The sequence below is a fragment of the Pristiophorus japonicus genome, chromosome 6 (assembly GCF_044704955.1).
Source record: "Pristiophorus japonicus isolate sPriJap1 chromosome 6, sPriJap1.hap1, whole genome shotgun sequence".
Lineage (NCBI taxonomy): Eukaryota > Metazoa > Chordata > Chondrichthyes > Pristiophoridae > Pristiophorus > Pristiophorus japonicus.
In genome coordinates, this window is record NC_091982.1 from 107,084,509 (window position 1) to 107,099,089 (window position 14,581).

Below are 14,581 nucleotides of genomic sequence, written 5' to 3' on the forward strand. Positions count from 1 at the left end.
AGGTTAGATGCAGGAAGAATGTTCCCGATGTTGGGGAAGTCCAGAACCAGGGGACATCGTCTAAGGATAAGGGGTAAGCCATTTAGGACTGAGATGAGGAGAAACTTCTTCACTCAGAGAATTGTTAACCTGTGGAATTCCCTACCACAGAGAGTTGTTGATGCCAGTTCATTGTATATATTCAAGAGGGAGTTAGATGTGGCTCTTATGGTTAAAGGGATCAAGGGGTATGGAGAGAAAGCAGGAAAGGGGTACTGAGGTGAAAGATCAGCCATGATCTTATTGAATGGTGGTGCATGCTCGAAGGGCCGAATGGCCTACTCCTGCACCTATTTTCTATGTTTCTATGTTTCTATCTGCATACTAACTTTTTGGGTTTCATGCACAAGGACCCCCAGGTCCCTCTGTACTGCAGCACTTTGCAATTTTTCTCCATTTAAATTATAATTTGCTTTTCTAGTTTTTCTGCCAAAGTGGATAACCTCACATTTTCCCACATTATACTCCATCTGCCAAATTTTTGCCCACTCATTTAGCCTGTCCTGCAGCAGATTGGCAGGGATGCTGAGGTGCTGCCCCGGGGGAGTGACACTGGGTCAGTGGAGTCGAAACCTGCTGTCTTCTCTCAGGATGACAGTATTCCTGAGCTCACCATTGCTACTCCATCATTGCATTTGTTGCTGGCCGTCACCCAGCCAGCCCAGACTGCCGCCTCCCAGTCTGAGGTGGTGTAGGCTACAGCCGGGCCTTCTAGGCCCAGAACTGGTTGAGAGCGTCCTGCAAGGCCATCTGTAGTCTGGCTCGGACACACAGTCATTTTCCACCAGCCGTGCTGCAGCCACAGGGGTACACTGCGGAGGAGCACTAGATTAGTTAAAGCAAAGAGCGGATATGAGGAAATGCACAGGAGTGATTAGTAAATACATTTTGCAAACTACTAATGAAAACATTGATATACTACTTTGCCAATGAATTATATTTGAAGTGCAGCCATTGTTGTTTTGTTGGCAAATATGGCACCCACTTTGCACATTGCAAGATCCCACAAACAGAAAATTAGATAAATTAATGGTTAATCTGTTTTGGTCATGTTGGTTGAGGGATAATTGTTGGCCAGGAAACCAGAAGAATTCCCCTGCTCTTCTTGAATGCTACTGTGGGATATTTAACACCCATCTGAATAGGCAGAAGGGGTCTTAGTTTTAAGTCTCACCCAAAACAGCTGCTCCAGTAATGCAGCACTCCCTCACTAAAGTGTCAGTCTAGATTATACTCAAGTCCTGGAGTGGGACTTGAACCAACAACATTCTAGCTCTAGAGCTGAGAGTGCTACCAAATGAGCCATGGCTGACACATCAAAGGTTACTGTATCTGGTATTTCCAGACAGTCTCCCATTCACCTACTAACCAGGCCTGACTCTGCCTAGATTTCTGAGACCAGCAGTGCTCAAAGTAGTGTGGCCATAAGCCCCCTTTTGTTGTTCATTCAACAATTCAACAGAAAAAAACAACACAAAACACTTTACAAGAACATCGATTGGAAACAAACCGACTGGAATTTAAGACATGTTGCTTATCCAGATGAAATTCAGTAAGGTTCTGCCTTTATTTCGTGTACTATCCATAAAATAATAGTCTTTGGTTTATATTAGTATATACCTATAAAATATATATATCTATTTACATCTATAAAATATATATATATATATCTATCTCATTCTATAACATTTATATATATATAGAAACGTTTGAGCCATGCTGTCACGTTTTAGGATTTTTGTCATAGATATTTCTTGGGTTCAAAGTCAGTGACCACTCCCATTAGTGGACTGACAGAGCACATCTTTTTACTGCTCATTAGCTCAGGAAGTTTCAGTGAGATCCAGGACTTGTAATAGAAAGCCCTTACTCCACTTACCAGTTACTGGAATGTGCTCTCATGCGATACTCCACTCCTCAAAAAGGGAACTAAATAGAAACTCTATTGGTACGATACACAGGCTCTAAACTAATAAATATTTTATTTAAGTGAAACAGGTAAATGATTAGTACATAGCATGAAACAGGGAATCACACAGTTCACTAGGCTCCTTGATATATAAAATAATAAAGACACCACTCGCCTTCTCTCCATACATAGACTTTAAACTCAGCATGCTTCCTATGCTATGAAACACGCCTCAGCCTCAAAATGGCCTTGGTACCCTGCTGGTCAGAACAATCTGAAAAACTGAACTTTGCCAGTGGAAACCGACTCTAAGGTAAAGAGTCTTCTTAAACATCCTGAGAGATAAATATTGGCCAGGACACTGGGAGAACTGTTCTGCTCTTCTTCAAAATAGTGTTGTGGGATCTTTTGCATCCACCTGAGAGGGAAGATGAGGCCTTGGTTTAACATCTCGTCCGAAGGACACCCCCTCTGACAATGCAGCACTCCCACAGCACTGCACTGGAGTGGCAGCCTAGATCTTGTGCTCAAGTCCCTGGAGTTGGACTTGAACCACAACCTTCTGACTCCGATACAAGAGTGCTACCACTGAGCCACAGCTGACACCATATATACTCATGTTGCCCTGTAATATAACAAATATTCCAAGGTACCCTGGAGAGGTGGAAATAACTGCACATGGCGGTGTGGACAGTTATTTCCACCTGCTCTGGTTCAAGAGGTAGGTTTTGTGGAGGCTTCAGAAGGAAAACAGAAAGCTATAAAGGTGGAGGGCTATCAGAGTGTGGGGCTGATGTGGCTGAAAGCTCTGAAAGCAAAATCAAAGTGGAGAGAAGGGGCAACGAAAAGGCGGCCGGGATCTGTAGAATGGAGGCCATGTGTAGGAACGTACGGCTGCATCCAATTGCCGAGGTAGGGAAGGGCATCGAGAGATTTGGAGATGAATTTGTGGTTGGAGGCTTCCCGCGGTAAATGCATCCGGTCCGCAAATAAGATGCCTGTGCACCTGGTGGTCCGGGAGGTATGGAGACCCGCGGTCCTGGGCCTCTCTGGGTACGTGTGGGCAAAGGCCCATGTATTCCAGGGGCGCAGGTGGTTCGCGAGCGCTCCTGGGATCACGTGGGCCAGCCCATTGAATGACAGAAGGGAATCCCCATTCATACTTATGGGGATTCCGTATGTACAGAAACCCCATAAGCATGAATAGGAATACCCCCAAAAAATACATCTATACTTCAAATAAATAAAAAAACATCCAATATTTAAAATGAATTAAAATGGCATTTAATTAAATATTTAAAACAAAAATTTAAGTTTTGAAAAATAAATGTACATGTTTTAAATGGGCGAAGAATAAACTTATCTTATTTCACAGGTTTTTAAATGTATAAATTATTGATAAAATTTTATTTTTCAGTTTTTTTTTTAACTCTTACGCTGGTAAAAGCAGGCCTTATTTCTGCTTTTACTAGGTGGAAGAATTTCATGGGAATACACTGAGCAAAAGTTGGCCAAATAGCCCAAATCTCCGCCCAGGGATGCGTTGAATCTGTCAAGAAAAAGAGAATTCTTGACAGATCGCAAGTTCTGCGTTTTAGCGCATGCCCAAACCGGAACTTGCACGGTCCTTACAGGTGGGTGCGCACCTCGTACGCTCCTGTAAGGGCCGCAAATTACTGTCCATAGACTTTGAAACCAATAAACCTCTAATTGACCTCATGACTTTAGAGAAACTTGATCTTGCCATAAAGGGACAGGTCAGCTTACACACAGTTGCACCTTAGCAGCAGAATAATTTACATTTCCTGGTAGAATCCTCCGGTCCCAATAAAGCAGCATATCCTCTGACTCACTGCAAGCAATGCCACAAGTAATTTGCTTGTGTCCAATTAAATCTGGAACAAGAATTGGCCATTCAGCCCATTCTTTGCAATACTCACGTTAAATTCGCACTGTCACGGGCTCTTTGCAGTTTTGATAGGGGCGAATAACCACAATGAATGATGTAAAAACTCTCAAAGTGGATAAAGCACAAATCCAGGATAGCATTTTACCTATTTTTTTCTTTCAAGAGTTGCCATTGGGACCTTGGAACTAAATCAGGATCCATGTTGCTCCGTATAACATTTGATATTTTATACCCTTAGCCTTATAACTGATAATCCTTTCTTCCTGCTAATTCTCCTTTCATTCTCCACTCCTCTCTCTCTCTCTCTCTCTCTCTCTCGGCCACTGACTCTCACAGGGTTAGAATGCCTACATACCACATATGTGATCCAGACAATGAGTACTGGCTGGCTGTTTCACCAGCAGGCTTGTCCCTACCCAACATCCACACACATGCACTTTCTGAACCTTCTCTTGGAGAGCCAATGTAAGCCAGTATTAACAACACCAGCTTGCCAATAAGTACTGCACACGGAGCACAACTGATAGAAATTCTATCAGAGCATTACAAATCAACTGAGCGAAAAGGGAACAGAAATATTCTTTCATTACACAAACAGATACATGTCCCGTGACAGCCAAATAAAACACAGCAATGTTTGTAACAAATGAAAAAATAAATAGGGAGCTGCACATCTTCTAGCCGTTGAAAGGAACTCATTCCTTTGTACGTCCCCAAGGTCTCAGTGTGAAATAATCGGGTCTTTGTAAGAAGTGCTGCATCCATTTCTCAGTTTGGATGTTTTAAGGAGCATAAGCCATTAATATGTAATTTGACCCACAGAGAGAATTTTCATAAAACCACATGTTTATTTAAATAATTCAAAAAGAATCAAGTCTCTCCCTTTTTTCAATCCTTGTACTAAATTCTTTAGAAGACGTTTTTTTTTTTAAGTTTCTCTGTTCTTTGACACAGTTATTGTGCAACAGCCTTTAGAGCTCTTTTAGTTCTGTCATTTCCTTAGAAACTCAGTGCTGTATGAAGGTTACAAAAAAACTTTAGCTGCCTGCAAATGTAGAAATATCTAAACTATCACTGCCATCTTATATAATATATGTGCGTGTGTGTATATATATATATATATATATTCTATATCTATTAAATGTGTATATGTATATTAAATGTGTGCATATATATATATTTATTTAAAGAATGGCAATATATAATAGATGTTTTTGGCATCTTTTCAAGTTTTAAGTCTATGATTAACAAGATAAAAATTGAATATTTATATGAACATTGCTAAATAAAATGTAGAATATAACTTAACTTTGGGGACAAAATACATTGCTAGAAGTGATATGTGTAACTATTATGTAATTGATTTGATTAAAATAGTTGAGGGATACATCCTTTCCACTAACTGCCTTTAGACTATTTTCCACTTGAAACAGCTCTGGTGTAACATAGAAACATAGAAACATAGAAAATAGGTGCAGGAATAGGCCGTTCGGCCCTTCGAGCCTGCACCACCATTCGATAAGATCAAGGCTGATCAGTCCCTCAGTACCCCTTTCCTGCTTTCTCTCCATACCCCTTGATCCCTTTAGCCATAAGGGCCATATCTAACTCCCTCTTGAATATATCCAATGAACTGGCATCAACAACTCTCTGCAGCAGGAATTTCCACAGGTTAACAACTCTCTGAGTGAAGAAGTTTCTCCTCATCTCAGTCCTAAATGGCCTACCCCTTATCCTAAGACTGTGTCCCCTGGTTCTGGACTTCCCCAACATCGGGAACAATCTTCCCGCATCTAACCTGTCCAGTCCAGTCAGAATCTTATATGTTTTTATCAGATCCCCTCGCATCCTTCGAAACGCCAGTGTATAAAGGCCCAGTTGATCCAATCTCTCCTCATATGTCAGCCCAGCCATCCCGGGAATCAGTCTGGTGAACCTCCCTCAATAGCAAGAACGTCCTTCCTCAGAATTAGAGACCAAAACTGAACACATACTCCAGGTGAGCCTCACCAAGACTCTGTCCAACTGCAGTAAGACCTCCCTGCTCCAATACACAAATTCCCTAGCTATGAAGGCCAACATACTATTTGCCTTCTTCACCACCTGTTATACCCGCATGCCAACTTTCAATGACTGATGAACCATGACACCCAGGTCTCGTTGCACCTCCCCTTTTCCAAGTCTGCTGCCATTCAGATAATATTCTGCCCTCATGTTTTTGCCATCAAAGTGGATAACCTCACATTTATCCACATTATATTGAATCTGCCATGCATTTGCCCACTCACCTAACCTGTCCAAGTCACCCTGTAGCCTCCTAGCATCCTCCTCACAGCTCACACCGCCATTCAGTTTAGTGTCATTTGCAAACTTTGAGATACTGCACTCAATTCATTCGTCTAAATAATTAATATATATAGTAAAGAGCTGGGGTCCCAGCACTGAGCCCTGTGGCAGTCCACTAGTCACTGCCTGCCATTCTGAAAAGGTCCCGTTTATCCCGACTCACTGCTTCCTGTCTGCCAACCAGTTTTCTATCCACATCAGTACATTACCCCCAGTACCATGTGCTTTGATTTTGCACACCAATCTCTTGTGTGGGACCTTGTCTTTTGAAAGTCCAAATACACCACATCCACTGGTTCTCCCTTGTCCACTCTGCTAGTTACATCCTCAAAAAATTCCAGAAGATTTGTCAGGCATGATTTCCCTTTCATAAATCCATGCTGACTTGGACCGATCCTGTCACTGCTTTCCAAATATGCTGTTATTTCATCCTTAATAATTGATTCCAACATTTTCCCCACTACTGATGTCAGGCTAACTGGCCTATAATTATCCGTTTTCTCTCTCCCTCCTTTTTTAAAAAGTGGTGTTACATTAGCTACACTCCAGTCCATAGGAACTGATCCAGAGTCGATAGACTGTTGGAAAATGATCACCAATGTATCCACTATTTCGAGGGCCACTTCCTTAAATACTCTGGAATGCAGACTATCAGGCCCTGGGGATTTATCGGCCTTCAATCCCATCAATTTCCCGCCTAATAAGGATATCCTTCAGTTCCTCCTTCTCACTAAACCCTCGGTCTCCTAGTACTTCCGGAAGGTTATTTGTGTCTTCCTTCATGAAGACAGAACGAAAGTATTTGTTCAACTGGTCTGCCATTTCTTTGTTCCCCATTATAAATTTAACTGAATCCGACTGCAAGGAACCTATGTTTGTCTTCACTAATCTTTTTCTCTTCACATATCTGTAGAAGCTTTTGCAGTCAGTTTTTATGTTCCCGGCAAGTTCCTCTTGTACTCTATTTTCCCCCTCTTAATTAAACCCTTTGCCCTCCTCTGCTGAATTCTAAATTTATCCCGGTCCACAGATTTGCTGCTTTTTATGGCCAATTTATATGCCTCTTCCTTGGATTTAACACTATCCTTAATTTCCCTTGTTAGACACAGTTGAGCCACCTTCCCCGTTTTATTTTTACTCCAGACAGGGATGTACAATTGCTGAAGTTCATCCATGTGATCTTTAAATGTTTGCCATTGCCTATCCACCGTCAACCCTTTAAGTATCATTTGCCAGTCTATTCCAGCCAATTCACGCCTCAAACCATCGAAGTTACCTTTCCTTAAGTTCAGGACCCTAGTTTCTGAATTAACTGTGTCACTCTCCATCTTAATAAAGAATTCTACCATATTATGGTCACTCTTCCCCAAGGGGCCTCGCACAACAAGATTGCTAATTAGTCCTTTTTCATTACACATCACTCAGTCTAGGATGGCCAGCTCTCTAGTTGGTTCCTCGACATATTGGTCTAGAAAACCATCCCTAATACACTCCAGGAAATCCTTCTCCACCGCACTGCTACCAGTTTGATTAGCCCAATCAATATGTAGATTAAAGTCATCCATGATAATTGCTATATCTTTATTGCACGCATCCCTAATTTCTTGTTTGATGCTGTCCCAACCTCACTACTACTGTTTGGTGGTCTGAACACAACTCCCACTAGCTTTTTCTGCCCTTTGGTATTCCGCAGTTCCAACCATACCGATTCCACATCATCCAAGCTAATGTCCCTCCTTACTATTGCATTAATTTCCTCTTTAACCAGCAATGCCACCCCGCCTCCTTTTCATTTCTGTCTATCCTTCCTAAATGTTGAATACCCCTGGATGTTGAGTTCCCAGCCTTGGTCACCCTGGAGCCATGTCTCCGTGATGCCAATGACACCATATCCGTTAACTGCTATCTGTGCAGTTAATTTGTCCACCTTATTCTGAATACTCCTTGCATTGAGGCACAGAACCTTCAGCCTTGTCTTTTTAACACACTTTGCCCCTTTAGAATTTTGCTGTAATGTGGCCCTTTTTGTTTTTTGCCTTGGGTTTGTCTGCCTTCCACTTTTATTATTCTCCTTTCTATCTTTTGCTTCTGCCTTCATTTTATTTCCCTCTGTCTCCCTACATAGGTTCCCATCCACCTGCCATATTAGTTTAACTCCTCCCCAACAGCACTCCCCCTAGGACATTGGTTCCGGTCCTGCCCAGGTGCTTGGTAAGTAGTGGTGATTGGTAAGTAATTTTTCTTTTCCTTTATCAGTAGGTAACCTTTTAGCATTATTGTTGCTAATTAAGTTAATCTAGAGGTTAAGTCATGGCAGGAGAGCTCGAATACATGTTATGCTCCTCCTGTACTATGTGGGAAATAAGGGACGCTTCCAGTGTCCCTGGCGACTATGTGTGCAGGAAGTGCATTCGCCTGCAGTACCTGACAGACCACATTGTGGCACTGGAGCTGTGGTCGGATTCACTCTGGAGCATCCACGATGCTGAGGATGACATGAATAGCACGTTTAGCGAGTTGGTCTTACCGCAGGTTAAAGGTACACAGCCAGATAGGGAATGGGTGACCAACAGGAAGAGCAGTGCAAGGAAGGTAGTGCTGGGGTCCCCTGCGGTCATCCCCCTGCAAAACAGATACACCGCTTTGGGTACTGTTGAGCGGGATGACTCATCAGGGGAGAGCAGCAGCAGTCAAGTTCATGGCACCGTGGGTGGCTCTGCTGCACAGGAGGGCAGGAAAAAGAGTGGGAGAGCTATAGTGGTAAGGGATTAAATTGTAAGGGGAATAGATAGACGTTTCTGCAGACGCAACCGAGACTCCAGCATGATATGTTGCCTCCCTGGTGCAAGGGTCAAAGGTGTCTTTGAGTGGGTGCAGCACATTCTGAAAAGGAAGGGTGAACAGCCAGTTGTCATGGTACATATAGGTACCAACGATATAGGTAAAAAACTGGATGAGGTCCTACGAGATGAATTTAGGGAGCTAGGAGCTAAATTAAAAAGTAGGACCTCAAAAGTAGTAATCCCAGGATTGCTACCAGTGCCACGTGCTAGTCAGAGTAGGAATCGCAGGATATCTCAGATGAATACGTGGCTTGAGGAGTGGTGCATAAGGGAGGGATTCAAATTCCTGGGACATTGGAACCGGTTCTGGAGAAGGTGGGACCAGTACAAACCGGACGGTTTGTATATCGTTCGTACCTATATTGTTGGTACCTATATGCACCACAACAACTGGCTGTTCACCCTCCCTTTTCAGAATGTCGTGCACCCGCTCCGAGACATCCTTGACCCTTGCACCAGGGAGGCAACATACCATCCTGTTAGTAATAAATTACTGCTGCCTATAGTATGGGTTTCGTTGTGTTTTTAAGCCAATGATAATTTACTTAGGATCTGAGGACCTGAAATGTTATAAGATGTGACATCGACAATTATAAACCTTGACTATAGCATGTTACACATTAAATTTGTGAGTGGTTCATTACATTTGCCATAGCAGAAAGAAAAATCCAGTGGCACATTTTCTCATTGATGCAAATGAGCAATTTAATAGACTGATTGAAACACAGATCAACAAAGATCCCACAGCAGCAGTTACTTGAAAGGCTACATCACTGCTTTTACCTTTTTCCCCAAAGTGATTCCAGTCACCATTTTTGCTTCTGACCCAGCTAAATATGAAGATCTATAAATGACATTTATAATACAACAAACCCATAAACAAAATTACAATTTTGAGGGAAAACAAACACTTAAGTTTGCCCATAAAATGAGATGCTGTATGTTAGAAATATTTCTAAGAGGTTTCACTGTACTGGCCTGCCCTGAATCTGAAGCCTGGGGCTGGAGTTCTGCTGCAGTCCTTGGGTTGCATTGTGCACCTAGCCTTCCCTGATGGAAGTGGATCCTTCAAATATTGGACTTGCAGAGTAAATTTCTCAAATTACAAAGGTAAGTAATTATTTTAATAAACATACAAGTTCATCTTTGGGATCTGCACTCTGATACTACCCCAAGACATATTCACTTTTTAAAAAATAAATGGAGTCTCTCCAGAGCAGAAAGTAGAGCTAGTGAAAGGTAGAAAGCTAACTGAGAGCCACCAAACTGGTAGGTAAGTCAGAGCTGTTATAGCATCTCAAACATATCTAACAGAGTATTAAATAAAGTGGTGATTAGGGATTCAGGAGAAACCTCTTTACTCAGAGATTGGTGAGAATGTGTAACTTGCTGCCATATGGAGTAGCTGAGGTGAATAGTATAGATGCATTTAAGGGGAATCTAGAGAGAGAAAGGAAAGAGGATATACTGATGAGGTGAGATGGTATAAGGTAAGAGGAGGCTTGTGTGGAGCATACTCACTGGTATGGACCAGTTGGGCAGAATGGCCTATTTCTGTTGTGTAAATTCTATGTAATTCTATGAATACCTCCATCTGCTACCATTGACTTAGTTTAGGGTCTTGTATTTCTGGTCAGCCAATGGACAGAGAAAAATGAATGAATGGGTGTTCCAAAGAATGTAGTTCTTTAAATGAATATCCACATAGGTGAGGGCATGGGATTGGCATTCTGAATAATCAATCATTGTAAAAAACTAATCGGGGCACCTGAAATTTGAATTTTGGTTGACTGCCAGAAATAACCCATACCCTGAGGAGGACCCTAAGTGTTATAAAACTGCTGAATGATATACAGTGCAGCTCATTTATTTACCAAATCTCTGGCAAAAATGATCAAAAGAGGCCAAATGGAGAAAAGAACATCAGTGACAATAATACACGGGCTGGTTTGACTGCTGTGTGCCTGAGAACACTGAGAAGGCTGCACCCAGTCACCACCGAATTTTATTAAAGGGCCTGAAACAGGTATTGGGCCCCCGTTTTGCATTCGCAGTAAGCCCTAAGCCAGTTTCAGGTGGGCCAATATGGCATGTGCCACACATCTGGTGGTGACCGAGTGGGTGCATGTAACATTGGATCCTGCAGCACCCGTTTGTCCAAATAATGGGCACTGAACAGCTTAATTTCTCAACCTTTATTTTGCCAGTAAGTTGTTAAATCTTACATGTGTATGCTAGCATGTCAGCTAGGATAAGGGCGAATATTCAAAACGTTTCTGACCCGACAATGTAATTCTTATTGCAAAGAGTGTGTGAGGGTGATTATATACTGTGCATCTGTAAGGATGCTGCAGCATTCAACACCACTTACTTAGGCCCATATATCATCTGTATACTGCACCATATCCCTTCCAAAATTTACATTACAGCAATAATCTGTTCTAATGTCATTCAACTTTTAATTCTGTTTATATTTTGATGGGAAAATGTTTCATAAGTATATCATACACCTGTGGTGATCCAATGTTGTGCCTTGAATTTAACCCCTCGCCCCTCACAATCTTGAGTTAATCAGCACATTGCAACTTGATCAAATTAATAACCTATCCAACAGAACCAATTGCTTTGTGTGAATATTGCACACTTGTGCTATTACACGCTATTGTGTGATTGACGTGCACTCGTGCCAATACACTCTTACCATGTGGATATTGTGCACTTGTGATATTATGGTTTTATTGTGTGAATATTGTACAATTGTGCTATTACACTCATTTTGTGTGACTGTTGTGCACTTGTGCTATTACGCACTTGTTTATACAGAATCTTGTTGCAGATTTGTGTCACTTCGCAGAAATACTCTCAGTGGTAATGGAACCAGATAAATGGTCGTGTCACAGTGTCGGAATTTAACAATGGACAAGGATTCAGTTGTAACTGGTCATTTTTTTTTTGTGGTAACAATAGCTGCTCTAAAGTTCAGCTACGACAATGGCCCACATTTTGCTGTAGCGGGGCATCTAATGGCGTCTGCTATTAGTTAGACTTGCCTTTGCACATATAGGTTTTTCAATATTTGCTGAAAGTGCAAACTGATAACGTCGCAGTGAGGAATAAAAGGCATCTGGGACCTGAGTGAACAGGGCTAGCAACAGGGTATCTCCACAACCAATTAGATTGAAGGATTGTGAAATAAACAGTATAAGCACTGAGAAGGACGTGTGAATTAGAGTGGGTGAATTCAATGTCAAATCAGGTACAGAAAGAGAAATAAAGAGAGGGAAAGAAAGATTGGATTAAGAAAGACGGAAAGAAAAAAGTTTAAAAAATTATTGATTTAAAATGTTACATTTTTAAAATCTCCAGCAACAATTAAAACCTGAAGGAATGAGACTCTACACTTGTAATAAATTAATTTTCAGTGCCAGAGGGATTGAGTGGCAATAATTAATACTTGGCTTAGAGTGGGTGAATTCAATATCAAATCAGGTACAGAAAGAAAAATAAAGAGAGAAGGAAGGACAGATTAGATTAAGAGAGATGGAATAAAGAGACAAAGAAAATGTAAAAATGCAATTTCAAAAGTCTCCAACAACAATTAAAACTTGAAAGAATGAGACTCCACATTCGCAATAATTTATTTTCACTGCCAGAGAGGTTGACTGACAGTAATTAACACTTATCACGTTGTTAAAAGGATACTTAAACTGAAATGGTGAAGACTTAGCTTTCTGTGGCGAGTTTAGTTCATATCTACTGCGCAAATAGAGCAACTTCACATCGTTCAATACGTGTTAATAGTAAGGCAGGCAGCGAGATGCTGTTTCCGTGCAGCTAACACTGTAGCAGCACAAATCAGACAGCAACTTTTGGATATTGACATTTAACCAAGCATCTGCCCCTCATCTGAAGTTGCTACACCATTTACACAAATAACGGCGAGCGCCATTAGCCTCACTGGCCCAATATCTTCGTAGACTACGGACAGCCTCCAGTTGGTTTCAGTTGTTCTGGAGGTTGATCAAATGGATGCATGTCACAGAATCTTAGAAGTTTACAACACAAGAGGAGGCTTTGCCATCCTTCGTATCGATGCTGGCTCTTAGCTAGAGCAATTTGAAACTAGTCCCACTGTCCTGCTCTCTCCCCATAGTCCTGTATCTTCCTCGGATTTAAATGTTGGGCCAAGCAAAGAAACCATAATGGTGAACTTCTAGCTAGTTCTCCAACAAAATTAAAATGCGTTACAATTTGTTTTTCCACCATCTATTTTAGGGATAATTTGCTGATTGTGATTGAGTTATAAATAATAATTCCACTAGCTGTATTGACATAGGAGACAAAGTTAGCTATTAGTCTAGAAAGCTTTCTTAAGTTAATTCAGATGAAAAAGGTGTTGTGTATGTAAATAAACAGACTAACTGAAACAGGAGTAATGTAACTAACTGTGTACTTTATAGCACTCACAAAATGGTGTCCCAAAACCAGCATGTTTACAGCAGTATGTGAATAGCTCCCGCAGGGTCCTAATGCCTGTCCAGTGACATGCAACAAACTGGAGTATGAACACAACATATTTCCCCCCTTTTGAAAAAACAGTCTATGAACAGACAAAGTCCTTGAGATAGCCAGGCCGTGTTCTGATATACTGAGACCAGCATGGAGCTTGCGGTGTTTGATCAAGGTTTTCGGTTGGGAAACAGAACAGTGCCTCTGTTCCATCCTGCTGGTCTGTTGGCCTGTGAGTTGGGATCAGTCTACGAGCATTCTATTGAGTTCCATCATTGAGCTCGTAGATGTGAGGGCTGAACTTTCGCCCGATCTGTTGTGGAAGCAAAAGTGAAGATGCGAGCTTATGATTACGGTTTGGGCGCTTAACTCTGACCCAATCGCCGTTCTTCAGTTGGGGCTTTTGAGCACGTTGTTTTGTGTCAGTGTACGCCTTCACTTTTCGTTGGCGCTCCAAAATCTGAAATGCGAGTGTGGTTATCTTTGCACTAGGTTTGGCTGGGGGTTTGAGAATGTCCAGTAGCCAGCGAGAATTTCGCCCAATCATGAGCTCAGCGGGTGTCATCCCCATTAGCGAATGCTTTGTCGCACAGTGTATGTGGAGAATGGTTTGAACAGCTTCATCGCATGTTTGGCCTGCTATAAGGTTGGCTTTCAAACCCTCTTTGATGACGCGGTTAAATCGCTCAACACCTCAATTGCTTTGAGGATTGTACCGAGCAGTAAGACAATGCTCGATAGCATGATGAGAGAAGAAATCCGCGAGCTGGTTGGACACAAACTGTGGTCCATTGTCAGTGATTATGACCTCTGGGAGGCCCCACTTCGTGAACATACGCTGCAGAATAGTGACAATCATTGTAGCGATTTCTAGCCATTTGGAATGCAGGTTATGTACTACAACAAAGAAACATTGGTGCTGTGGAGTTGCTTCAACTGGACCGAAGATATCCAACTGAAGATGTTGTCATGGTCTTTGTTGCCATGGAATGGGCTTCATTGGTGCTGGTCAGATGTTTGTGGCCT